This window comes from Erpetoichthys calabaricus, chromosome 5 (assembly GCF_900747795.2).
Source record: "Erpetoichthys calabaricus chromosome 5, fErpCal1.3, whole genome shotgun sequence".
Classification (NCBI taxonomy): domain Eukaryota; kingdom Metazoa; phylum Chordata; class Cladistia; order Polypteriformes; family Polypteridae; genus Erpetoichthys; species Erpetoichthys calabaricus.
Window position 1 is genome coordinate 101,726,675 of NC_041398.2, and position 24,454 is coordinate 101,751,128.

General features: G+C 36.7%; 1 protein-coding gene across 6 annotated transcripts in view; it reads right to left on the reverse strand.

Annotated features, from left to right (window-relative positions):
- The window catches only part of LOC114651841 (janus kinase and microtubule-interacting protein 1-like), a 558,596-nt gene that overhangs the window by 183,406 nt on the left and 350,736 nt on the right, over window positions 1-24,454 (reverse strand). For 4 of the 6 annotated variants that reach the window (XR_007935128.1, XM_028801850.2, XM_051928212.1 and 1 more), the window contains exons 2-3: window positions 11,894-11,964; window positions 11,522-11,578 (exon numbers count right to left, since the gene is read on the reverse strand). The exons of 1 other annotated variant lie outside the window; for it this stretch is intronic. The gene's annotated coding sequence lies outside the window, so the exon portion shown is untranslated. The remainder of the gene's footprint in view (window positions 1-11,521; window positions 11,579-11,893; window positions 11,965-24,454) is intronic. One more of the 6 variants, XM_051928214.1, reaches the window with a different exon arrangement.

The window sequence follows — 24,454 nt, forward strand, 5'->3', positions numbered from 1 at the left end:
TTTCCCCAAAGAAAACCAGAAAAATGACAGTTTCCTAGATTTTCCTGACAACATTATGATTCTTTAAGATCAAACTTGTAAAACACATTGACAAACATTAAAGGTATTAATTCTAACTAACAAGGGCAACCAACTGAAGAGATTGTTGTTGAATATGAGAGGGGATGTAAACAAAATGCAACAAGTCGCAACATTAACAGGTTGGGCGCTGTCATAGTGCCAGTGTGGTTTTTCAGAGAGATGCCATAGAGGAGCCATTTTTGGTTCTCAAAAGAATTATCCACATTAATGTTCCAGAAAGGAACCATTTTCAATGGGTTCATGAGTTTAAAAGTACTCTTGCTGTATACAAAGGTATTTTTTTTTATATTTTAGTTTTCCACTAGTTAGCCTACTATACTTTAAAGATTTCTGTCTCCTGTCTAGATATATGGAACCTCTTGAGAGCCAAAGAGCAATTTCATATACAAGAACCCTTCTCAGGATGAAAGGAATGTCAAGCAGAGGTTTTACAACAGGGATGGGCAAAGTCAGTCCTGGAGAGCCACAGCGGCTGCAGGTTTTTGCTCCAACCCAGTTTCTTAATGAGAAGTCAATAACTGCTAATGAAGCACTTATTGCTTAAGTGATTATTTGATGCTTCATTGTAGTGGTCTCGCTTGTTAAGGTTCCCCACCCTTAATTGCTTATTTCAATCTTAAACAGCTGCATTCACTGTTTTAATGGATCCTTATTGTCATTTGCATCTTATTGCCAAAGGAGCCAGCAGTTCTCCATCTAGCTTGTTTCCATTTACATCTGTGTGTGTTCATCGTGCACTATTTGATACAATAAAATGCTTAAGAGAAAATGTAACAGACTGAAAATTATCTGTTTCAGGCTTCAAATCATTCACACTAAAATGAAGCATCATAATGTCACTTGAGCAATAAGTGCTTAATCAGCAATAATTGACCTCTCGTTGAGAAAACTGGGTTGGAACAAAAACCTGCAGCCACTGCGGCCTTCCAGGACTGACTTTGCCTACCCCTGTATTACAAGGAAATACACAAACCAATAAAGAACACTTTTGGAACCCTTATTTATTTTTTTTACTGTCTTTCAAGATAACACAGTGGTAAGCCTGAATGTAAATACTTCTCTTTGACTGCCTGTGATGTCCTGGGTGCCCACAGCCTTTGGTTTCTTCCTATTCTGGGTACTTCGATAGTGATGTACAGAGATGAACTAGGACAATAAGGAACAAACATAGTTGGAAGACAACAAGTATATTTGGTGCCCGATTGCAGAACCCACGTACCCAAGCCTTAGGGACAAAGAAATTTTAGACTTTTCATTAAAAGTATACAAGCATACATATATATTTATTGATTGCTTCAACAGTGTTTTAAAGTTCCTTTTCTTTCACTGTCCTGTGTTTTAAAAGGATGCATGGGTGTCTTTTAGTTGTTTTTTTTTTTTAAATTTCAGTGCAGGTGTGCAAGGTGTACACCATGGACCTTGGTTTCCAGTGTGCATGGGTTAGTCTGAACATGCATCCCTCCCATGTAAACTGGTAGTTTATGGGAGGGTGACATGTGGTGAAACACGTCAGAGGTCCATAGCGGAGTATGTTTTTATTTATTTTTTTATTTTTTAAAACAGTGGTGCTCACACTTTGTGGGTGTAGGTGCATGCCAGCAGAAAGCCTTGCGGCCCCAGACTGTTTAATGTGAAAACTGTCTGACTGCTTGGTTACATGAAAGCATAATCAGCACAGCCATTCCCCATTGATGCTCCGTTGTTAGTGAAATGCACCTGCACCAACATGGATAAAAGGGGTCGGTGTAGGACAGAAAAAAAAAACAAGATAAATGGATAAAGAAGAATAGTAAAGAGAAAGAAATTGATTAAGTAAGAGTGGTGAAAAAACAATAGAGAAAAATCGCTGTTGGAGTGAGTGTCAAATGAAAGCGGCAAAGTAGATAGGGAAATTCTGCAGAGGACTGCAGTGAGGGGTGCTCCTGTTGACTATGGAAGCAAGAGCGATTGAATGTTCCAGGGAACCTGTGGACATCATTGGAGGTGGCAGGTTGAAGGAGTCAGGCTTAGCACATCTCAGCAGACATAGAAAGAATGTGGCCAGGACAGGAGTTGTACTTGGACCGCTTTTACTGGTGTCTCAGTCCCACAGAGTATATAGTGGAACCTCGGGTCATGACCGTAATTCATTCCAAAACTCTGGTCACAACACGATTTGGTTGTAACCCGAACTAATTTCCCCCATAGGATTGTATGTAAATACAATTAACCTGTTCCAGACCGTACGAACTGTATGTAAATATATATTTTTTTTAAAGATTTTTAAGCACAAAAATAGTTAATTATACCATAGAATGCACAGTGTAATAGTAAACTAAATGTAAAAACATTGAATAACACTGAGAAAACCTTGAACAGACAAAACTAACATTGCAAGTTCACACTACAGCCTTACAAACTGCTCACTGTAAACACTTTTTTTTTTTTTTTTAATGAGTTTTAAGCACAGGGAAAAAAAAAGAAAATTTGAAAAACCCTTAATTTATTCAAAATCTAACCATAAACAACCAAGAAAACTAACCTTGCATGAGTTGAGTTCTGGCATGAAGGAAGTGAGGAGGAAGAACTAGCCACTCGTAGAAGGATAGCTTTGCAGAAAATCGCCATGAATCTTCCTGGCTTTCACGTATAACATTGCCTCGCTTACGCTATCCACTGCAAGTTGCTACTTGTTCAACCACACAAGCCTACACTGTAACTCTTTTTGCAACATCAGCTGTTTTAATGGCCTCATTCTGCTTTAGAGTAGTCGAAATCGTAGATTATGACTTCTTGTACTCAGCGGCAATATCAGTAACATGAACGCCATGCTCATACTTTTCAATAATTTCTTTCTTTAATTCAATTTCAATTTTCTTCGAACCTTTCTTCTTACCAACACTACCACTCTTCACTTGCTTAGAGGCCATGGTTAATTGCAAAATTAATGCAAAAGCACACGAAATACAGCACAAAGAGTTCACAGCGAATGCACGCACGTCTGACCGAGAACAATGTACAGGGAGAGACTGAACACGTGCGGAAATCATCAGCGCATACGAACCAGAAGGGAAACTGGCTTGTTCATCACCCAAGTGTGTGGTCGTCAACAGATGCAAAAGTTTGGCAAACTTTTTGGTCGTAACCCAATTTGTACGTGTTCCAAGACGTTTGTGACCCGAGGTTCCACTGAGATGGGCGAGCAGGGCAAGAGCAGTACTGTGGAAAGAAATTAAAGGTAGATTCTGATTTATCCTTGGTTTTATTGGATTATTTTTTGCTTCTATTTATTTGGATTTTACAGATGATTTGAACTACATTGCATTGTTTTGGACACTGTAGGTTTTTAAAAAAATGCACCTTCTTGCACTTTTTGCACCAGTAACTTGTTGTTTGGGTACTGTAGTCCCAGTCGGTTCAAGACTATCAATGTGCTGGGAAATGGAAGATGCCAGGCTGCGAGCACCCAGGGCATCACACTGCCCAGGCTAAGCTGTCCCTCATTCACTCAAAGCACGGAGAACAGGACAAAAGTTTGCATCCTGGTCTGGTGTGGGAATTGCTTGCAGCTAGGAAGCTGGCATATGGGCCATTCTAATACACTCGCACAAACACGTGGACACGTTTTGCAGTAAATTTATTTAGACTGAAGCAAAAATTGAAGGACCTGTAAAGCAGTTTTGTGAAATGTGGAGTAATATCTTAGACATCAGAATTGTGTCAAATAATCTTAAAAGACTAGCAAATGAAAACATATACATGGAGAGTAAAATTAAGTGGAAAAAAATGTTTTTTGAAAGGAGCAACAGACAAATTCAAACACATACACAACTCTATTACTTGTGTGCATAGTTACCTAAAAACACAAAGATATTTAACTAAGCATGTCACAGCTACATCTTATAATGCATGTAAAGGAAATGAAAGTCAGATTTAAAATTGAGGGCAAAAAAGTAAATGTAACAAATCCAGATAGGGAGCCACAGTAGTAGTCACAAGCAATGCACAGCATGATCATTAAGCACAACCTGAAATATAACATAACACTGGGCTTTATTTTGCTTTTAACTCATAATTTATGAGGGGGGGGGCGGGGGTGGAATAAAAAAAGTGTGTCCAAAATTGTCACAACACCACAGAGAGGTCAAATTTTGTGTAACACTGCTTTGATATTATATGACCTGCCAATCAGTAGATAAGAATTGATATTTCTGACGAGGTCTGCCCGAGACATACTTTTACACATAGTAAACTATTTAGTTATTAAGAAAAAAGTTAAAGTCACTAAAAAATAGGCAAGAAAATTTAAGAGAGCTTGAATTCTAGAACAGAAACCCTAATAGTCAGTGTCTCTCTATCAATCCTCTCAAAGGTATTGATCTGTAAATGAGAGGTAAATCAGCGAGAACATTAATGGCAACAATGCCATGCAGGATGGGCCACTGTAAGTCCTCAAATCATTTGTTTGGTGGGGTCTGGCCCTATCTGGTCTAATCCTCTGTCTCTTTACACAAAGAATATACCTCTAGCATATATATTCTGTATAGCACCTTTCTCCACTGCAAATTACTCTATGCTGAGACTATCCACGTATTTTATCTTTAACCTTCCATTTCTGAAAAAAGGATTTGGGTTCAGGTGACGTCTAATAAGGAAATCTATAATAAGTCCTTACATCAGGGGAGATTCAATAATGAATTTTTTTGCAGTAGCTGATTTTCCCATCTGAAAGAATGGAGAGACCCAACACCTTTATATTTCTTTGTATACTGGCTATGCATACATAATAAGAGGCAAATCCATATCAAAATGTTTTCATGCTTTATTGAATTTTCAGACAAAAAAAATGCAGACCAGATGAAGACAAACTTATGCTATCCATAAAAAACAGTTTGTAAAAATGTAGCTTGGTCTACCTCTAAAGCAGAACTGTTGTAGGAACTAACGCTGTCACTTAGGTAACTTCTAGGATTTAGAAACACCTCACCAGTTCTTAGCCTTGAAAACGTAATTTCCAAGATAAATTCCTAAATACTGTAATACTTTATTCACTGTAACCCTGCAAGTAACTAGGGGAGGTGCAGCCTTATAGCCAAGACCACCTTTGCCAAGTGCAAGACCATAAATAATCAATCTCAATTCAAGACACATCTTTGTCAAGACAAAGACAATACCAAATAAAAGCAAGGCTGTATCAGCTATACTATAATTTCCCTTTAGATTCACTTTACAGATGTTGATGAAGGCATACACAAAAGGACTCCAAAATGTGGTGGTAGCTCAAACACCATATAAAAATGTGATCGTACACTAAATTACTGTAACCAACAAAAATTTATTAGCAATTAGCAAAAATATTTTTACAGAATAATATGTGGGCCGAAAGAGATAAAAGGAAGGCTAATGTTTTTTTTTTATTAAGATGACCATGTTACAATTTTATTTATAACAATCAAAAACAAGTGCAGGGAAGAGGCAGTGTAGTTTCCATTTAGGCCATATTTATTCATTCAGTGTGCAGTTTTTCATCATTATACACAACACTTGCTAAAAAAGATAATATTCAACTCCCACTCTCGTGAACAGTTTTGTGCTGCAATTAAGTAGAGTCACATTAAGTTAATCTGAAATGTTTCACTTTCATAGACTAGTCAACATCAGATTTAATTATAATGTACCACACATATGCACATCATCTTTCTAATTAGGGGTACCAGAAACATGCTCTATGCTGTTAAATAGCAACAAATAGGCTACATATATAAAACAGTACAAAATTATTTATCTGTGTTAATATATTACACAATACATTAGTAACTTAAAATGCTAAAAAACTGAATAATCTCTACATTATCAAAGAATTTGGCTTTTTTGCTAAAAACACTTTTTGAAAATTTTGTAAAAAAGAAGCCATCTCATCAGCTTTGACTTGTTTCCCTACCACCACTACATCATCATGTGTGAATAAGTGAGAGAGAGAAATGATAAGGAAATAAAGTAATTAAAGACCTGCTGTTCCATTTAAAACCATTTGCCTGGGTAGATGGTCACTGGTACTTTTAGTAAAGATCCCGATTTATATTGGCTCAAAGAGTTGGGTAAAGAGAGTGTAGATAGTGTTGCCTCTAAGCCCAAGTGGCTGGTATGAGATTGAGCTGGCCATATGAATGATTAGGCAGTGAATGCAAAACGATCATGGAAGGTGCCGTGGGAAGATTAGAATTGCAGCAGTAGCACTGGAAGTGACCAAGAGACCATTCCTAGTATGCCTTGAGTTAAGGAATAAGGGTGAGACACTGTTTCACAATATTACTAACACCAGTGATTGAAAAGAAAAAAAAAAAAAAAACAGCTGAAAAATGTCATAAAAATAATGATCTATCAACACATTGCCATACAGTACAATTACCAAAGGACAGTTATTAAAAAGGCATAAAATACTCAACACCAAAAACAAAAACCATCAATAAACGTTCATAAACTTCTACTTTTTGCTCAATGGGTAAAATGCTAATTCAAACTGCACACAAGTAATTGACATGATTCATGATAATGATGATGGCTATTCTAAAATAGCAAATATGCAAATTCATGCACCATATAAATTGTGTAACAAAAGAAAAAAAAGAAAAAGTCAATGGGTCGCTTAAAGGGCTATAGTCTTCTGACCCCAAGGAGGAACTTAACAGAAACGCAAAAGTATGCCATTACAAGGTCGAAAAGAGACTTGCCCAAGCAACATGAAAACAGCCAAGCACAAAGAAAACTTTACATATCCCAAAAGAACTATTGTTCTAGAAATCACATTGAGCATATCACAGAATATTGGAAAAATGTGACTATGACGACTTAAGCGGAGTTTGCTATAAATATTTTAACAATGAATTAAACTATAGAAAAGTTACTATTTATTTACTTTTTGTGCAACAGAACCACCTTCAGGGAGATAGGGAAATGCCCCACCTGCCCATAAAGAAATATCCAAACCAAAAAGGAGATTTACCCCATATAGTTGGTAGTGGTGGACAAGAAAAAAAAAACATAATCTCATGTTTTCGTGGAGCAAGGACATAACAGAGATTCTAATAAAACAGGACACCCAATAGTGACCAACAATGGACAAAGGCACACAATATTAAAAGCATCATGAAAAAAATCCCACATTACTGAAGTCGCTTAATCCACATATCAAATTATCCAGTTGTATGCTCACATTTGTCAAGAGGCCTGTCATCAATTCAATAGAGCTATCCTTTGTGAGGGGGCTTCCTGTTTGTGAACTATCTTCATTTTCTTGGCTTATTTATTTAACAATATCTTAGCAAAAATAATATACGTTTTGCATGTTGTGAGCAAATGACTAGATGACTTGACATTTGGATAATGGGACAGAAGTGGTATGAGATTTTTTCGTGGACATTTTTTGATTATATTTGCCGTTGCCTAGTGCCACTCACTATTGGGTCTTGATCTATTAGAAAATTTTGGATGTCTTTATTTCACAAAAACATGAAATTAAGTTTTTTTTCTTGGCCATCATTACAAATTACATAGAGTAAGTAAGTATTCCTTTAAAGTTTGGTACCACTGTAAGACATATTTTAAGGCAGACATGTTATCGGTTGCCCCCATACATTAAATTTATACAGAATGTTCAAATCTTTTTTTAACCTATACAGTATTATTTATTTATTTTTATTATTTTTTTTAATTTTATTGATTTTATTATAATCATTCCATATAAATAGATCAATTTTTACAAAAAATAGGATTGAAAACAAATCAACCCCCCACCCCTGAGAAAGAGAGCATGACCAACGGAGTAAAACTTAAAGCTTGTAAAAATAAATAACTTGAGTTTAATATGCGGATAAAGATAAAATGGAGAAAAAGAAATGGGAAGAGAATCTGCTTCCTTAGTGCTTTAAGAGCTTATTCTAAAATATTATTGATTAGATCCTGCCAGGTTTTGAAAAAGTTCTGCACAGATCCTCTAAGTGAGAATCTGATTTTTTCCAATTTCAAATACAGTGGAACCTCGAGATACGATCACCTCTGTATACGAGAAATTCAAAATACGAGGAAAGTATGAGCGAAAAATTCAGATCTAAATGCGAGCATTGGCTCGCGTAACGAGCCACGAGCCAGGCTGTGGGTATAGCTCGCGGCTTAGCGAGGGGGCGTGGTAGCAGTTGCGAGCCACGATCTGCGGTGTCTGCGTTTCTCACTTAAGTGCACAGGTGGGAAACTGCCCACATCCATGATTGTTCCTGTGGCTGATGGGCTGCAGCTGCCATGTCCTCCCCGCATATATAGAGAAGCGCGAGCCGGTTAAGGGGGAGAAGAAGTAAAAGAAAAGAGAGGAGAGAGAGAGAGAGAGAGAGAGAGAGCGCGCGCAGGCAGGCGGTGCGGGAGAGCGAGCGAGCGAGTGCAGGCTCGCGTGTAGCTGAACAGTGAGCTGAACAGGCGAGCCAAACAGCTGAAGCAGGACGGTGTAGAGAAGGTCAGCTGCATTAAGAGTGTCTCGCCTGTTGCAGAGCCCGCAGGTGAGACGCTAACAGAGAAGAAGCACCGGGGATTGTCATCTGTTTTTTAAAGACTGCATCCTTTTGACGTTTTAACCTCATGTTAAAGGATTGTTATTCTTGTGTATTTTAAACCTCCACTTCACAACTGTTTTAAGGATTATTTATTTAAAGATTTATTGAATGCTCTACTGCACTTTGGACACCTGTTTTGATTCTTTTAATGATCAGTTATATTATTTACCAGTGTTATTTATTAAAGGTAGACTACAGTATATATAATTTATCAGTGTTATTTGTTAGGAAAATTGATTTTTATGTTAATATATTTGGGGTGCGGAACGGATTAACTGGATTTCCATTTTTTTTCAATGGGGAAGTTTGTTCTAGATACGAGAAATTCGTTATACAAGCTCAGTGCTGGAACGAATTAAACTCGTATCTAGAGGTTCCACTGTAATATAAAACATCAGTTACCCACTGACTTAAAAGAGGAGAGTTAGGATTCTTCCAGTTTAGCGAAACATGTCTGTGTGCCAATAGTGTAGTAAAGGCAATCACAGTTTGTTTGTCCTTCTCCACTTTAAGCCCATCTGGAAAAACACCAAACACATCTGTTAATGGGTTAGGAGTGAATGTGACACCAAGGCTGTCTGAAAGGCACTTAAAACTTTTTATCCAGAATGATGTTAATTTGGTGCAGGCCCAAAACATGTGACCCAGTAAGGCTAGAACTTGATTACAGCGTTCGTAGGTTGGATCTTGCCCTGGAAACATTTTGGACAGTTTTAAGCAAGATAGATGTGCTTGATATATAATTTTGAGTTGAATAATTGTATGCTTTGGACATATGGAGCTCGAGTGAATTCTCTGCATTGCTACCTTCCACTCCTTTTCTGATATGCTGAGTGAGAGATCCTTTTCTCCATTGTCCTCTTGGATCTTTGAAAGGGAGGGACTGTAAAATAATTTTATATATTGCAGAAATGCTGTCTGAGTTCTTGAAACTGAGCAATATTTTTTCCAGCATAGAGGAAGGTAGGAGATGAGGAAAATCGGGCAGGTTCTGTTTAACAAAGTTTCTAATTTGAAGATAATGAAAGAAATGTGTTGCTGGAAAGTTAAATTTGGAATGTAATTGTTCAAAGGATGCAAAGATGTTGCCTATATAAAGATCTCTAAGTAATTTAATCCGACATGTTTTCCAGATATTAAAAACTGCATATGTTTGCGAGGACTGAAAAAGGTGGTTCTCATGCAGAGGTGCCACAGATAAAAGATTCTCCATCTTAAAATGCTTCCTACATTGGTTCCATATTCTGAGTGAGTGAACCACAATTGGGTTATTAGTATATTGGCGATAACTTGCATTTATAGGGGCACAAAGCAGGGAATATAAAGAAGTACTGCAGGATTTTATTTCTATTGTGCACCAAGCCTGTGTATGTTCATCTATTTGTGTCCAGGTTTTTATAGCTTGTATGTTTGCTGCCCAGTAATAAAACTGAAAGTTAGGTAGAGCCATGCCACCTTCTGCCTTAGGTCTTTGTAGGGTCGCTCTTTGGATACGTGGATGTTTTAAGTTCCAAATAAATGAGATTATGGTTGAATCTAATTGCTTAAAAAATGATTTATTAATGTATATTGGAATGTTTTGAAATAAAAAGAGAAGCTTAGGAAGGATATTCATCTTAACAACATTAATTCTTCCAGCTAGAGATGAGGGGTTCTTCCAGTGAGATGAAGGGTTGACCATCTATGCAAGTCTTGCTTAATTTTTTCCATACAGACAGCGAAGTTTTGTTCATGTTTACTTGTAATATTCACCCCTAGGTATTTAAACTGATCTGCAATGATAAAAGGGAAGGTGTCCCATCTAGCACTTTGGGATTGCTGAAATATAAAGTGCAATATAAATAAAATTTATTATTATTATTATTATATTGTATGCTTGAGAATTCACTGGAAAGAGCTCATTTTTATTCAAATTAATTCTGAGACCAGAAATCTTCTGAAATTCTGTAAGTGCTGTTAAGACTGCAGGCAAAGTATTTTGTGGGTCTGATATATAAAGTACCATATCATCTGCATACAGAGAAATTTTATGTTCAAATCCTTCTCTGATAATCCCCTTTATCTGATAAGCATTTCGACAGTGAACTGCCAGTGGTTCAATGGCGATTGCAAAAAGTAGTGGTGACAGAGGGCATCCTTGTCTGGATACAGTATTTAATTTGTGTAAGAAAAAAAAAAAAAAAAGATACTGTACTTGGAAATTTGGTGACTTGTATATACACAAGTAGATAATGTGAATGTGTCTGTTGATGTACTGTGTCTTAAATATAGTCTTCCAGCAATATCCTGCTTCTTCTATGTACAGGCCATTACAAACAGATTTAATTTACAACATTACAAAATGTTCAAAAATGGGAAATGAGAAAAAAGCACACACATCATTATACACAATTTCAAATATTAAGTTGGGGTATAAATTAGCTACTTAGGCTCCTGAAATTATTCATACAAAGTCTGAAATCCAAGCAAAATAATTTGCCTATAGTATCAAATGTCACAGGACCAAAAAATGGAGAAAAGAGATTATGTTGACAGACTATTATCTTGTCAAAGAATGACATATTTCTTTATTCCACTAACAGTCAGATATGTCAGTTGTTTATATTGAAATAGACAAAACCATTTAAAAACCCTCATATTAAATAAACTAAAAAAATAATGCAAAAAAGGTATCATCTGGATCTTGAGAATCAGTACATGTCTAATTAACCTAATGTATTAGTTGCTGTCAATAATTCAGTCTAAACTTGAAAACCATGAAAGAAACCAAGTTTCACAGGCAAAATGCATTCTCACTAGTGCTTCTATTGCTATGGAAACCATTTTTCCCTTATCTAAAAATAGAAAGTCATCTCTTTTACCATACTGTACAGAAAAAGTCCATCATTCCATAGTCATTGTAGCAATTTTCCTTTTTTCTGAAAGGCAAAGTATTATTTATTAGGCAAAAATAGAAAAAAAGAAATAAAATTTCATAATTATATTCAATTGAATTATATTCAATTGTTGTTATGCATATTAATATTTAAAGAAATGGTGTATAAACATGCTGTGCATATCACATCAGGTCATATATTATAAGACATCAAATTTATTGCAGCTTCACTCTTTCGATTACCAGGTAGAGTTTTTTTAACTGCAAGTAAATAGTAGAACATAAAAACAGCAGAGGAAAATTCACCAATGTTACTAAAGAATAAAGTCCTACTGTACATCAAAGAAGGCTTACTTACCAGTGGAAAATAAACAGTGAAGATGAAGAAGAAAAAATAGAGTCATTGCAATTCCCATTTCTTCACAGGAGCTGGAAAGGAAAGAAAAAACTAAGTTGCATACATATTACAATTAAAGTCTTACCTGTACATTTACTCTTAGACTAGCAATGATATATTTAAAAAAATATATATACACACGTAATGGTTACTAAGAAGGTAAAAAAGCTTTGTCAATAACTTCCAAGTCTATATAATAACAGGAACATTACAATATCATCCAAACCCAGGATCTGTGTGCTTGTGCTACTTACACAGTGTAGAATTTAGAGTTAGATGTGGCAGACCAAAATAAAGAAATACAGTCATATGAAAAAGTTTGGGAACCCCACTTAATTCTTTACATTTTTGTTAATCATTGGCTGAGCTATCAAAGTAGCAACTTCCTTTTAATATATGACATGCCTTATGGAAACAGTAGTATTTCAGCAGTGATATTAAGTTGATTGGATTAACAGAAAATATGCAATATGCATCATAACAAAATCAGACAGGTGCATAAATTTGGGTAGGCCAACAGAGATATTACATCAATATTTAGTTGAGCTTCCTTTTGCAAATATAACAGCCTCTAGACGCCTCCTATAGCCTTTGATGAATGTCTGGATTCTGGATGGAGGTATTTTTGACCATTCTTCCATACAAAATCTCTCCAGTTCAGTTAAATTTGATGGCTGCCAAGCATGGACAGCCTGCTTCAAATCATCCCATAGATTTTCGATGATATTCAAGTCAGGGGACTGTGACAGCCATTCCAGAACATTGTACTTCTCCCTCTACATGAATGCCTTTGCAGATTTCAAACTGTGTTTTGGGTCATTGTCTTGTTGGAATATCCAACCCCTGCGTAACACTCAACTTTGTGACTGATGCTTGAACATTATCCTGAAGAATTTCTTGATATTGGGTTGAATTCATCTGACCCTCGACTTTAACAAGGACCCCAGTCCCTGAACTAGACACACAGCCCCACAGCATGATGGAACCTCCACCAAATTTGACAGTAGGTAGCAGGTGTTTTTCTTGGAATGCGGTGTTGTTCTTCCGCCATGCAAAGTGCTTTTTGATATGACCAAATAACTCAATTTTTGTCTCATCAGTCCACAGCACTTTGTTCCAAAATGAATCTGGCTTGTCTAAATGAGCATTTGCATACAACAAGCAACTCTGTTTGTGGCGTGAGTGCAGAAAGGGCTTCTTTCTCATCACCCTGCCATACAGATGTTCTTTGTGCAAGTTGTGCTGAATTGTAGAACAATGTACAGATATACCATCTGCAGCAAGATGTTCTTGCAGGTCTTTGGAGGTGATCTGTGGGTTGTCTGTAACCATTCTCACAATCCTGCACATATGCCGCTCCTGTATTTTTCTTGGCCTGCCAGACCTGGGTTTAACAGCAACTGTGCCTGTGGCCTTCCATTTCCTGATTACATTCCTTACAGTTGAAACTGACAGTTTAAACCTCTGAGATGGTTTTTTTAGCCTTCCCCTAAACCATGATACTGAACAATCTTTGTTTTCAGATCTTTTGAGAATTGCTTTGAGGATCCCATGCTGTCACTCTTCAGAGTAGAGTCAAAGGGAAGCACAACTTGCAATTGACCACCTTAAATACCTTTTCTCATGATTGGACACACCTGTCTATGAAGTACAAGGCTTAACGAGCTAATCCAACCAATTTGGTGTTGCAAGTAATCAGTATTGAGCAGTTACATGCATTCAAATCAGCAAAATTACAAGGGGACCCACATTTTTGCACAGCCAGTTTTTCACATTTAATTTAATTTCATACAACTAAATACCGCTTCACTAAAAATCTTAGTTTGGAAAACACCCCAGTACTCAGATGTTCCTAGGAAATGAAAGACATACCACTGTTATCTTTTTTGTTGAAAGTAAATTATTATGCAGGCTGAGAGGGGTTCCCAAAGTTTTTCATGTGACTGTATGCCCGCAATTTTGGTAATTTGGAAGCATTTTGCTGAAAATATTTGTATATCAGTGGAATATTATTATTGATGTAAAAAGATCAATGACTTTTAAATGCATTAATATTTTCATATTTCAGTTGGAAAACTATATTTAATTTCAGACAATTATAATTGTGTTTGGTATGGGACTGGAGAACTACCAGGAAGATTTAGTTGTTAGTGCATCATCTACAGTGGAAGAAGAGGGAAGCCACACAAAAATACATAAATAAATAAATAAATAAAAAGAAGCACTGGGGACAGCTTTGAGGTATAAGTCTCTCACTGTAGTTAATACCTTCCATAACTTCTTCAAACTCATGTAATCTAATTCAGGGTTGCAGTATTTGAAGCCTACCTCTGCAGTGCTATGTATAAGGCATGAAACAGCCAACACATTGCCAGGCCTAATAATGCACACATCCACAGCTAAATTTGGGAAACTAACCCAACAATGTCATTGAGAATGTAAGAAGAAAAACCCAGGCAGAAAATGGAGAGAAGATGTAAACTCCACATTCAAAACAACATTGTACTGCATTCAAACCCTGGATGATGGCTCTGCAGGCACTAGCGCTGACCACTGCATTACCATGGCACTTTCAGTTAACTTCTAAAACAGCACAATTGTTAAAAACATTTTTTGGTCCCCTATGTTAAAAGTATGTCCTGAAATGGAGTGCAGTTAGGGGATAATCCTTCGGCAATAACTTTAATATATAGTCACTGTAAATATCAACCCTACTGTGACCTATTTGGGGGGTGGTGATTGCAGCACCCCAAAACTCAGACACAACCTCACAAGTCCAAAGATCAAGGGCAAGGTTTATTACTGTAATATCTTACAAAGGTTTCTTTCTCCATAATTACACGAACCAACACATTTCTTTATTCCCTTCTTCTTCCACTCCTCCGAGGAGAGCTTTGTCCATCCTCCATGCCTGACTCCAACTCTCTTGGGGGAGACAGAGGTACTCCTTTTATCTAAGACCCAAGAGTACTTCCAGCGCTGGGACATGGTCTATTGAAAGCACTTCCGGGTAATGCAGAAGTCCCATAAAGTAAGGATTTCAAAAACCTGCATCACTCCCTGGCAACACACATGGATCCAACAGGGCTGCATCCCACGACTCCAGTCTCCAGCATGCCCTGTGTGTATCCATGCGTGTTGCCAGGGAGTGATGCAGGTTTTTGAAATCCTTACTTTATGGTACTTCTGCATTACACGGAAGTGCTTTCAATATACCAAAGCCCAGGGATGCTGCCATTTACTGTATCGGGGTTAAAGTATTCAGAAATCGTAGTCCCCCCTGGGCTACCCCGATTATACTGGCCTCTCAAACAGGTAAGGGTCACCAGCCCATGCATGGCATCCATAAAACCATTCCATTCCAAACTGTGATATTTGACTATCAAATTAAAAAAGTCTAAATAAAACAAAAGCACAGATAGCTCAAAAATGATATTTAAAACAATGAAGAATTTAAATTGACCTACAGGTTTCCTTCAATTTGAGACCTGGTTATTCACATTTTGCAAATTGTGTTTCAATTATTTTCTATGCAACATAGAAAATAGGTGTGAACAAGATAGAAACAGGCTAAATCAACTCTCAGACCACTTGTCATGATTTTTCCAAAATACAGGCAATTTAATAAGCAGAATTTAAATTAAAATCATCAGTTAGGTTTTACATCATAAAAACATAAATTAAGGGTATAATAATACAGGTATTTCTATTCATACTGCTTGATACAGGGTCATTGTAAAAGTATATCCTTTTCATGAATTAAATCTATAGTGTTTTGCTTTAATTATATGTGCGTTATTGTCAACAATAACCAATAATTCTACTACAGAGCATGTCAATTACTTTCTTGAACTGGTCTCGGACTAAAAGGTCCCATTCTCTTTAAATCTTAAACCAGCTACATATTCACTTTGATGATGGAAACAGTAGAAAAGTAAAAACATGTTATGTGAATAGTAACAGGAGAAGTGACTTTAATATATGGAGCAACGTAATTCCGGGGTTGGTTCATACAAAAAGCGTTAGCATTAGTAAATATAACAATTAACAAATCAATATATACTGTTTCTCAGTAACAACAACATTTATGCAATTATTAACAAATCATAAGTGAGTCAGTTCCCCAAAATATTTATCCCAATGTCTACATGCAGAAGACAGCTTTTTAATATATTAAACTTCATCACACACTACTTCTTCTGCATGCAATGCTGTTCAGGTAACAACTACACTTCAAAATGAGCAAAAGCAAGAAGAGTTAAATTAAGCTAAAGGACTTATTTTAGCTTGGATGGCAAAGTCACTTGTGTTTGTACAACACAGACAATGAGTTTCCTTAATGCTATGGATTAGAAACAACTTTCACTTATGAAGCAGGAAGCTTATTGCACTGGTCATTGGATGGGTAGAAATAACTAGTTTTACTGTACACAGTCACAGGGAGTTGGAGCTTGTTCCAGTGTACGTGCTCACAATGTACAAGGAAAATGGATTTTCCAGTGGCTTGTTTGTTTGTTTTTTGTTTTTATTTGCCAAATCAATATGCGGACAACAATACAAATTAAGATGCTCCGCTGTGGCGACCCCTAACGGGAGCAGCCGAAAGAAGAAGATTAAATACAACAACAATATGGGGCTGGAGATCTGGAGGTATTGCTCTTCTCACAAGATGGCATGCTTTAATAATAATAAAAAAATGCCATGCAATAAGAAGCTAAAAACCTTTTGTTTGTTAGAGAAATTTTAGAAAATATTGACTACATATACAGTAGCATCAAACACAAATGCATATTCACATACTGTATATAAAAGGGCTGATTTTCCCAGCATTTTCTGAATAAACCAATTTGTTTCCTGTCATCTTCCCTTGTGTATACCACCACTTAAATTTTGTCTGCTTGCAATTTCTTTTTAGGTGTGTTCGCATATAACGCGCGAAAACACCTATTCCAATAGCCTGTCTGTCTGTCTGTCTGTCTCTCTGACTGTCTGTCCACATAAAACAACTCGCACCCATGTAGAATTTTGTTGAAATGAAGCACACTTATTCTTCGATCAAATTTGTTGAAAAAGTTACATTTTCTTTAAAAAATGTCTTGAACAGATTGCGCTGTAGAGAGTTTTAGAGCTCCTACTGATGGCAAAACAAATCCTCCATAGAAGTTAATGAAAACACCTACAGATTGAATGCATGGGTTAAGGAAGCTGCTATCACAAGCTCCTTAAGCACCCACGAGTTGGCAGTTCACCATCAGCAAGTCCAGCTCAGCATACAAAGAAACCTCTGCATTAGCAAATTGTTTCTGTCTTATGAAGTCTTCCCAACAGCTTCAGAATAAGCAAAATGGGACCAACCAGTACATCACCATCTAAGTCCTGATGCTTTAATTTGTATCAGGTAAGTTAAATGATGTTCATAACCTTAATGTATAAAATGCAAGCAACTAAAACAAAATGTTATCTGGATATGAATGAGGCACTCCATATTAACCTTACATTAAACCAAACTCACAGCACCACTATCTGCAGATCCACTCTGATGATGAGATGAAGCACACATTAAACAAATGACTTTATGCATGGGCATACATGCTACACAAGTGTCCAGGTTCGGAACTTTGAAAATCTAATCACCATATAATTACCATCAGAATGCCACATTCATAATGCTCACTTGCTGGGATAAGTTTGCTTTTCATTTCTGTTATTCCCTAACATTTGTCAAGTCCCATTTCATGACAGCTGCAACAGCCAGTCATGCTCAAGAAAACAAGAATTTTTTTTTCCATTTTATTTATATATGTTAATTGGAAAGAACAAATTGTAGGGAGTGTGTTTATGTGTGTGTGAGAGTGGTATCTGTGATGGACTAGTTCAAGCCTTTTTGCAAGCTTTTGTCCAGTCCTAATAAGATTGCCGTTGTCCCCTGAAATAGACTGAGAAGGTTCTAGAATGTGTCTATTGAACTACTAGTCCTTGAACCCACCTGAGTGTTACTCCATGCATACATTTTCCAACGTGTTTTTTTTCCCTTAAAGACAGCAATGACGGGCAAATTTATCCAAAATAATGAGTGGAGCAGGCAAGACTCCAAAATCAAAACATTCCAAATTACACACATCTCTATCTTAGGAGTATAATGGCTTTCTTGTACACCAATAATTGTCAAAAATGTATTAGCAATAAAAATTGAAACCTGAATACTAATGTGATAAACATTAAACAAGTAGTAAAGATGACAGCATGGAAACATTCAACAAAACTTGAAAGTAAGACCATGCAGTCAATCAGCCCAAAAAGAGGGCATCAGGCCAACCTAGATAAAATACTGCTAATCACAAAGAAACAGACAGATCATGCCAGAGGATAAAAAAGGACTAAGCGGATCTTTAAATGGTAAATATATTTATCCTTACATAAGTAAAAAGACCAGCTTCTTCAGACAAAAAACAACATTCAATACATTTTAAAAGAGACTTATAATCAATTCATTTTGAAAGAAAACCAATACCACAAACACACTACAGCACCTGTTAGTGAGAAATATATATTTTTTAAATCCTCCAAGCAAAGCCAGATGAAATGTAACAGTACTATATAAATGATATGTCAAGGAGAAATTCTTAAAATATGAATACTTGCTTGACCAACATTATTCAGCATACAATCTGCTGAGCTTTGTTTATGGTTTTATAACTCTGTAATCAAATGAAATCTTTGCTTTCCCTCTGGCTGATTAATTCAAAAAACACAGATGCAACATGAACAATGCATTAAAAAATCTTCAGACAACAAATGCAAACCAATATTTAAGCTATCACCTCATTATTTAGTAGAGCACTCCATGCTGACATTTATGTAAAAATGATTAAGACACTGAAAATATGTACTATGCTATGCTATGGAAATAATAAACTCTTTGTTTACGTTCTGTTGAAAATGCTATTATGGTTAAGACTTAAAAACTGGTTCTGTGGGAATTAAAAATGTGCTTAAAAAAATTTATTGATTAAACCTAAAGACCTAAAGTGCCAAAGTAGCTATTGATATCTCCATAAAAATATTTTTCTGGTCAATTCTAGACTTTAAAGTGCATAATACACACACACATATGGTATTTTAATACATATTGTATTTAGTAATGATCACACCCCATTTCTTAATTAGATATTGAAATGATTTTGGTACCCACTACATTTCAAATATCTTTTCCAATGTCCATGTCTCAATAATGTCTGTATCTATTTCCTAAAATGCATGCTTTTCTTAACAGTCCTTTTAAAGAAAGTTAAATAAATATTAATTTTTGTGATACTCACCCTGGGTCTTCCTTGCAAAGAACCACAAACACTACTAGTCTTGGGTTACAGTATATGACACAAATATGAACAAGTACATACAACTCCAAAATGTTGATTACAACTGAATTTCAATTTATTTTAACTACCAACTTCAGTTTTTCATTAATGAGAAAAGTATATAGACGTTATCACCAATAGTGAGGAATAGTACTGCACACTACAGATTTAGTTGGCATGTTCAATCATTTTGTGCTTTTGTGCACGTCTTCAAATATCAACAGCAAAATTTACAGTTAACTTCGTCAAAGATATGCAACTCAACTGGTAGCTGGCCATTTAGCTACGCAGTAGAAGACGCTGCTTGTAATTCCCAGCATCCAAAGTGCAGCTGACAAGTATAGCTGATGGGACAGAGAAGTGACACGCTTGCCAATCCTGCAACAAAGACAGCATGTCTCTGCTGTGGGATCAATCATTACTTAGTATTGGCTTTTCATGCCTTCCTTATGCCTTGTCTAACTCTTTGATGTATTAGATCACTATCCAAAACTGTAGAATATTTAGGATTAAGATAACTCCTATTCCTCCCTCTAGTTAATTTTTGTTTCAATTATCTGTGTTTTGAGATTTATTATAGTTATTTGGCATCACTGTCATTTTATTAAATTGTTTAAAAAATGTAATAAAGAATTTCCATTAATTGGCATTTTCATTACAAGTTACGAACATTGGGAGCAAAAGGACTCATTCGTATCCTGACAGCCAACCTATATTTTATTTATATTGAACACACATATATTTGCACACATTAGGTGTGTTTATAGAAGACCAAAAGGGGCATATAGACCATCTTGCTGCATTGTTACTGCTACCTTTCAAACAGCAGTATAGTCTAAGTAGATGGTGCTCTCCTTCCGCTCAACTGTTTATTAAATAAGGAGGTCTGCTTAAGTTTAAATTGCATAATCTATAATGTATGCATGCAATTATATAATTCTACAAAATAGGATTCAGTAAACAATTAATTTTCCAACCCTGGTTTTCAACTATAGGTATACAGATGGCCATATCCTAATCATACAGGCTAGGACATAAGGCAGCAACCAACTTTGGAACAAACACTTTGCAACATTTTTTTAATGTTAATTTTAGTTGAAAATTCAGTCCATAATGTAAGATTCACTTTCACATTTATTCCACTACAACATTTTATGGACTGTCAAGTCCATTGAAGGCAAATAAAAAGGTTCTTTGGAGCTTATATTTCAGAATAGACCCCTTAGTTTACTTGCATGTGTCTCACAATTTATTGCAGACCCAAAAAAGTGATAGGAAAAGTTGTGAAAAACTTAAAACTTAAATTCTCCAGAAAGAACACAGCCCATCAACACTGCAAAAGTTAAACTATGGTAGGGAGTTGGTCTCGTCCGTTAAAGGAGATGGACGTCTGAAGCAGAGCTCCGCTAGCAGCGGCTTTATTTTCCCACGTATTTCATATTATTTAGAGGTATCCTGCATTTAACCCAACCCAAGGAACTTCCACTACAATATATAAGCATGAGTAACAAGAAGAGAAGTCAGAAAGAACCAGGAAAGAAACTTAAAGCTGCATCAAAGTCTGGACAAACATCCGGCCCGAGTACGAGGTATGGCCTCTCGAAGACTGACCTGGAACAGGCAGACGAATGTGCAGATTTCCTAGGACCCCGCTCCACTGTATCGCCTTTAGTTGAGAGTGAAAATGGGAGCGAAGGTGCAAGTGATACAGACCACGATGGATCGCTGATTTCTGAGGATCATTCGAGACTAGAAAAGGCCCTACAAGACGTGCTCTCATCTACTCATCGCGAGCCCGCAGCATCTGCTCTAACAGGAGCTGCAATCCCACTCGCGGAGCACAACAGCCGAAGTGAACTGTCTGAACTGAGAGAGGTGATGAAAGAGATGATTTCTACACTGGCCACTGCCACGGCTACGGCCATAAGTGAGCTTAAGAAGGAGCTTAAGAAGGATAACAAAGACCGGGAAATGCGTCTATTTAAACATTTTGACGCGACCTTTAAAGGCATCTTGGAGAAATTTGAGGAACACATTGAAGAAAATAGATCCAAACTGAAAAAACTTGCAGATCAGATGAATGACGTTACAGATCAGCTGGAGGACATTAAGCAGGCATTCACGGCTCGAATTGAATCAGCGGAACAATTGGCGTCTAATGGCGATGAAAAAGCTACAGCTGCGAATTCCGAATGCAAAAAGCTCGGAGACAGACTTGCGGCCCTGGAAGATGGGTGCAGAAGAAATAATATAAGAATTGAAGGTATACCTGAGAAACGAGAAAGCTCAAACCCAGTGAAATTTGCAGTAGAATTACTCTCTAAAATAATTGGAGATGACTTTAAATTAGATACCGAGATAGCAGCAGCTTATCACATACTCAGATCAAGCACCTTTAAACCTAGGTCTTTTATTGTCCGCTTCGAGCGATTACGATGTAAGCTTGATGTGATGGTACTTCTCAGACACAAGCAAGAGATTATATTTGAAAATAATCTTATTCGATTTTCCCCGACTTCACCATTAACAGCTGCAAAACGCGCAGCCTACTTTAACATTAAAAAGCTGCTACGGAAAGCCGATATCAAATACAGCCTCTTGTATCCCGCCAAACTGAAAGTGGAAGATCAAGACCAATATTACGTATTTTCAAGCAAGGAGGAAGCTGAAAAGGAATTAAAGAACCTGTTCCCGACACTCTTTTGAAAGTTAATAAAGAGCCGTATTCTGTCATGGCATGGGAAGGACCTATCATCTGCTGTCGTATCCACTTTTAAAGAGACTGGTATTATAATTATACATCCTTTTCTTTACTTGGACACTATACGTTTATGTCTTAATTACAGTTACAGACATGAGTGTGTGGAAGTAATTAAAGTAGGGTTTGTTTTTTTTTTTTTTTACTACCTTAAAAAGTAGACTGTTTAATATCATACCCTTGGTTTATTGCTATTTCTACAATTGCATTAGGATCTACTATGTTTATCCTAGACCACTTTTTAAAATCATTCCCAGGGTTCATTATTTTATTATCTTAATATCTTAAAATTGCTAAAGATTATTTTAAGCTTAAAGACTGTTAATGATTATATTTTTGGCAGATAGTATTTAGACTTCAGCTGCAATAGATATCTCTACTTTGTTTTAAGGGGGGGGGGTGCTTGTTTTGTTTTGGATGTGCTCTGTCTCTTTGTATGTCAGAAAACTGGGACACTGCGAAGTGGGATCAAGCCTCATGCGGGGAGGCAAAATGAGGGGGTGGGGGGAAAAAGAGGGGAGAGAAGGAGAGCAGGCTATATCTAATCTATACTTCTAATCCTTATAACTATAAATATCATCGTAACAATAGGCTATATGGCAATAACTCGTGGGGAAATTTGAAATTAAGATTAAAACTGCCTCACTACCAGTTAAGACTATAAAATGACATTAAAAACTCAGAATCAATGTCTCCATGATGGGACAGTTAACTTTGTGAGCTGGAATGTTAAAGGCCTGAATCATGAATTAAAGAGAAAGAAAGTATGCTCTCACCTAACAGGCTTAAACGCTAAAATAGTATTTTTACAGGAAAACCACTTAACAAGCAAGGATCACTCCAGACTACAAAAAGACTGGACTGGCCAAATGTTCCATTCTAGCTTTACAAAGAAAACTAGAGGTGTGGGAATTCTCATACACAGAACAGTCCCATTTGTAGCATCAGATGTAGTATCGGACCCTGAAGGGAGATATGTGATGGTCATGGGCAACCTATTTAACAGAAAAATGATTTTGATATGTCCTGCGGTGGGTTGGCACCCTGCCCAGGATTGGTTCCTGCCTTGTGCCCTGTGTTGGCTGGGATTGGCTCCAGCAGACCCCCGTGACCCTGTGTTCGGATTCAGCGGGTTGGAAAATGGATGGATGGATGATTTTGATAAATGTTTATGCACCCAATGTTGATGATAAGGAATTCATGCAAAATCTATTTGCATCCATTCCCAATGTGAACACTCATAAAATTATAATGGCTGGGGACTTTAATTGTGTTTTAAATCCACTCTTAGATAAGACTCCTGTGACAGGGGGGACGACATCTAACACTGCAAAGACAATTACACAGTTTGTAACTGACCACAACTTATCAGACCCCTGGAGGTTTCTTAACCCAAACTCAAGAACATATTCGTTCTACTCACCAGTGCATCATAGCTACTCAAGAATTGATTATTTTTTATAGATAATAATTTCTTGCCTACGATTAAATCGTGCAAATACGACACAATTATTATCTCTGACCATGCCCCTCTAGTCTTGGAGCTAAAATCATTAAGCCCCTCACACTCACCTCGCAAATGGCGTCTTAATCCTCTTCTATTGGCAGACAAGAACTTCACAGAATTTATATCCAAACAAATCAGCTTCTTCCTAGAGACAAACACACCCTCAGAGGTTTCTGCAGGAACACTCTGGGAAACTCTAAAGGCCTTCTTAAGAGGACAGATTATTTTATATCTTTCCCACAGAAATAAATTAGAAACCAAGAAAGCGTCAGAGCTAAGAAGCGAAATTACTAGAATAGATGAAGAACAAGCCATGCGTCCAAGTGAAGCTCTTCATAGGAAAAGGCAGGCTCTGCATACAGAACTCAACATCTTGACAACTAAAGAAACTGAACAACTTATTTATAAGCCAAGACATCATAACTATGAACACGGAGAAAAAGCTAATAAGCTTTTAGCTCAACAAATTCACAAACAAGAAGTTCGCAATGCAATCCCAGTAATCACCAACACGAATGGAGAAGAAATCATTGACCATAAAAATATAATGCACACATTTAGAGATTATTATAAATCCTTTTATTCTACTGAGTTCAAAGAAGACAACACACAATCTAATGCATTTCTGGATACACTGCAGACACCACAAATAGATGCTTTAAGTGCTGAGAAACTGGATAAACCTCTGACCCTATCAGAATTACTAGATGCTGTAAAGTCACTTCAAAGCGGGAAATCAGCAGGCCCTGATGGTTACCCCGTAGAATTTTATAAGAAATTCTCCACTCAGCTAGCTCCCCTCTTATTGGCAACATTTACAGAAGCTAGAGACAATCAAATTCTACCTCAAACTTTCGTCAAGCATTAATCACCGTCTTTCCTAAACAAAACAAAGACTT